Here is a 4,685-nt window from a genome sequence, read left to right as displayed (position 1 = left end):
GCTCTGCAAGCGCCTCCAGCTGGATGTCAAGTGCAGCATTGAACCTTTCCTCTAACTCTCCTTCTCCTGTTGCAGGTGGTTGAGGCTAATCTCGCTTCTCACCATCTACTCAATGCATCATCCGATCACCATCATCGTGTAGGTTATCGGGTTCCACTTCGGGTTGTTCTTCAGTTTGTGATTCTCGAACCAGTGCTCGATCATCAACTCGATCAGTCTCCTCGGGTGAAGGCTCGGGTTCATACTCGGATATATAGTACTTGGCCTCATTTTTCATTGGGTGTTCCACATCGTCCCCATCTTGATCATCATTATCCCCAGTGAGGTAGTTCTCATAGTCATCATCAAGGAAGATAGCTTGAGCAGTGACATAATCCTTGGGGTTTTGAACAGCCTTACCTGGGAGTTGGTTAATCTTTGGAACTGGTTGGTTGTTGTGGTGGCCTTCCAAGTATCTAACCTTGGTATTGAGCGACTCGTACTTGGCATTGAGATCATTGTATCCTGAGTCGATCGTATTGCTCATCTCTGCGAACCGTTTCGCAATGTCCATAGATGCTGAAGCCTGATTCTGAATTATTTGCTGAATGAGGTCGCATAACTCAGCTTCTTGTGATTAGTTCGGTGGACCTTGTGGTTGTTGGAATCCAGGTGGTTGGTTGTAGGTTCCAGAATACTGGTGCTTAGGGGCATAGCCTTGGTTGTACTGGACAAAAGGCTTCTGTTGGACCTGGTTCCCTTGAACTGCAGATGGGTAAGTTTGGTCCTGAGGATTGGCAACATTCGGGTTCCGATAAGACAGATTCGGATTCGGCTTGTAGTTGTTGTACCCTCTGTTGTTACCTCTTTGGTTGTTGATGTAGTTAACATCCTCTATCAGTATAGTTTCCCCATCTTGTTGTAGAAACTGCGCTTCCTCTGATAGTGCATGAACATGCTTCTGCTGGTTGAGGAGCTTATCGAGCTTGTCATTGAGGGCTTTCATGTCCCTCTTGTACTTGGCATCTTCCTCTCCTATAGATCGCACAAAGCGATCATATTCCTCATAATAGTTGCCATCAGATTGAGCCAAGTTCTCCACAAGGTCCCAACCTTCATCGACATCCTTGTTGAGGAAGTTACCATGACTTGCGGTGTCCTCAACATTCGTATCTTGGGGACCACTCCTCTGTAAAGTGCGCTCAGCAATGAAGCATTGTTGAAGCTGTGATGTGGACATCGGGTAGTGTATCCCTTGAAACGTTCCCAAGCTTCACTGAACGTTTCGTTGTTCTTCTGAACAAAGCCGGAAATGTCATTTCTCAGCCTTACGGTTCTGGAGTTGGAGAAGAATTTTGGCCAGGAATGCTTTCTTGCACGCTTCCCCAGTGGTGATGGACTCCTTAGGGAGCGATTTCTCCCAGATGTGTGCTTTGTCTCCCAAAGAGAATGGGAAAAGCCTGAGTTTGAATCCATCTTCACTAACTCCATTGATCTTTGTGAGGCTACAAAGCCTATCAAATTCATCTAGATGATCCAATGGGTCCTCCATTGGCAATCCATGAAACTTATTACTCTGTATCATCTGGATGAGACTACTCTTGATCTCAAAATTGTTGTTCTGCACAGCTGGTGGCACAATGCCATTCCACTGAGTGTGAGTAGATGGAGCATCTCCTGCTCCTATATTGGTCCTTGCTTGAGGAGCTGGTGGACCGTTCTGATTATTCATAATCTCCTCAATGATTACTGGTTCCGGTTGAGCTTGTTGTTGTCTGAGTAGCCTTGGTCTGTCGATGTTCCCGATGAAAGGACTCGGGTTCTGGCTACCTCTGGATCGTGTTTGCATGCACAGGTAGGTGTCCGAGTGTGTACACAAGGGTCAACACTCAATCCAGGTGATCGAGTGACGGGTCGGGTGGGTGCTCGGGTTGTACCTGAGATTCAAAACTAACAAGAGCGAAAGCAATCAAGTCAGATTCCGAACCAATATAAACAAAAAGAACTTGATCTGTCAAGTGCTGAAATCCTAAACGTAGCAAAATGAAATCAACCAAATGGCAACGAGGCCAAATTGATAGACAGGTTTTCACCCAGGGTATCAATTCCCTATGCAGTTGTAGTACAAAGGGTTATCAATCCAAATGGTTGTCTATTGCTAGCAGGAAGGATATGATCAGAACATTACAAGTCAAGCCAAGCAGATAGGGATTTTGTTCTAACAGTCCTAAAATAAATGAAAGACAAGAATATAAACAAAGAAACCACACGACCTAAGCACTCGATGCAAGCAATCGAGTACAGGATCGTGTGGGGTGATCGAGTAAGTAAATGGGATATGAACAGCTCGAGCTATTACTCGATGCAGGTTATCGTTGTACCTGATCAGGTAAGTGATCGAGTAAGTAAAGAAAATGCAAACAATTAAAATACGAAAGCTTCTAAGGATGGGTTAATCGAATGCTAAGTATTCTTGACCAGTACAGATGCCTTACATGCCTCAAGCAAATATTTCCTAGACAATGAATCCCTAAAACTTTGTCACCACACTCTCGCACTAGCAACAATCAACCTTGGTCACTTCCCTACCCAACTCTCGTTGAAGAAACATGACCAAGCAGGCATTAAGATCGATTCATTATAGTTAGTAAACTCAAACTCATCTAATCTCTTACTCAGAGTCGAGAAAACCTCTAGCATTGGTTGATTCAAGCATCTCATCTACACCTCCTCGGTGGTAAAACACCCTAGATCTAATCTCAACCTCTCGGTCTGTTGACAACATTAAGAACACCAACCTAGAAGGAAATCTATCAAACATATACAATCAAACTAAGGCATCCTAACCGATCAAGAACACAAAATCATCTATCCCATCCCTAGAAACTTTACTACACTACTCGGACATAATAACAAGGAACAAAACAACGAATAAGAAAGAAATTGCATTATACCAAACGGTAGAGTAAGGTAGAAAGAGTACAAGATAGAGATCTAAGAATAACTATAAAAACTATGAAAGAAAATGTAAAAACAAAAGGAAAAGTGTTTGAGTCGCTTAGTTCTCTCACAGAAGCTCCTCGCTCTCTGGTTTGAGGGTCTGTGGCATGCTCGTTTGCGAGCTAGGAGAGGAGGGGGTTTATATATGAAAACTCTTTTGACCTAGCTTCCCAGACCTGCCTGATGGTCTACTCGATGGGGGTACACTAGGGTGAAGTCGGGTTACTCCTCGGGTGGATCTTCAGGTTGTTCTTCATGCTCTTGGATCCTCCTCGATCGTGTTGGGGTTTGGACTTGTTCTTCAGCTTGATGGCTCCTTCGGGTACATACTCGGGTTTGTCCTTGTTTTTCCCCATTTTTGGCTCTTTAGCACCTGTTTTCATCCAAAACATGCAAATGCAAAAAATACAACACCCTAAATGGTCTAAAAGTGAGTTCATACAGTTAATGACCCAAAAATGCTAAGTTAGAGGTATGAACAATGCAACATATGGACAAAAAAGGATGCTAAAAACATATAAATTAGAGAGTTATCATGGTAGCTGACTGGCAGCTGGTCTAGGTGAAGCTAGCTGGTCGAGCTGACCGTAGCTGGCCAACAGCTGGTCGAGCTGTCCGTAGCTGGTCGAGAACTGTCCGCAGCTGACTGAGAGCTGTCCGCAGTTGACCGATCTTTCTCCCATACTTGGCTTGTTTTCCCTCATTGTCCGAGCTAACGAGTAGCTCCTTCCTGACTTTTCTGAGATCTCCCTACCATCTCGAACCAAGTCCCAACCTACGATCCTATTCAGGATCGCAGGCGTTACAAGTCTCCCCTCCTTGAAAGGGGATTCGTCCCCGAATCCGGGATCAAGTTGATCTTCACCCTTCTCCTAAAACCACTTAGGAAATCGGCCTTCATTTTTGTTTTTGGTCTCCCAAGTAGCCTCCTTTGCGTCCCACCACAGTTCCACAAGATTTTTACCATGTTAATCTTTTTCTTACGCAACCCTCTTACCATACGATCAATGATTCGAATAGGTGTGGCTTCCACCGTCAAGTTTTCTTGCAACTCAGGTGGCACATCCTCGACCACTTAGGCATTTCCGTAGTTGTGATTCATGGAAAATCTTATGAAAGGCGTCTAGCTTTGGTGGTAACTCCAGTTTGTACACCACCCGCGTCCACGTCGTTCGATCACATTGTACGAGCCAACGTATCTTGGGCTCAACTTTTTCCTCTTGGTAAATCGCCCCTTTTCCCTTATAGGTCATCGCCTTAAGGTACACTAAGTCGCCAACTTCAATTTCCAACTCCTTCCGACGCTTGTCCCCATAACTTTTCTGTCGGTTTTTGGGCTTCCTTCAACTTGATTTTCAAGAACTTCAACTTTTCGGCAGCCTCGTCCACAATCTCAGGTCCGAATAGCATCTGTTCCCCAACCGGCGTCCATCACGTTCGAGATACCCGGCCATAAAGCGATTCATAAAGCGACATTCCAATACTAGCTTAGTAGCTATTGTTGTACACGAATTCCACCAAGTGTAAGTACTTTTCCCCAGCCTCCGCCTCAATCCAATACACAAGCTCGCAACATGTCTTGAGTGTTTGAATTGTTCTCTTAGACTGCCCATCAGATTGTGGGTGGTAGGCCGTACTTAGGAGTTCACCCTTGTTCCCAGCGATTTTTGAAAAGCTTTCCAGAAATGCGAGGTGAACCGCGTATC

The 4,685-nt window shown here is 44.8% G+C and overlaps 1 non-coding gene across 1 annotated transcript; it reads left to right on the top strand.

Annotated features, from left to right (window-relative positions):
• The first annotated feature begins 1,201 nt into the window (after positions 1-1,201).
• Positions 1,202-1,308, top strand: LOC147919977 (small nucleolar RNA R71). The gene has a single exon (XR_015594178.1). It is a non-coding gene; the product is annotated as a small nucleolar RNA R71 (small nucleolar RNA).
• Positions 1,309-4,685: the final 3,377 nt, after the last annotated feature.

This window comes from Camelina sativa, chromosome 20 (assembly GCF_030686135.1).
Source record: "Camelina sativa cultivar CO46 ecotype springtype chromosome 20, ASM3068613v1".
Taxonomy (NCBI): Eukaryota; Viridiplantae; Streptophyta; class Magnoliopsida; order Brassicales; family Brassicaceae; genus Camelina; species Camelina sativa.
This window is presented reverse-complemented; position numbering and strand designations above follow the sequence as displayed.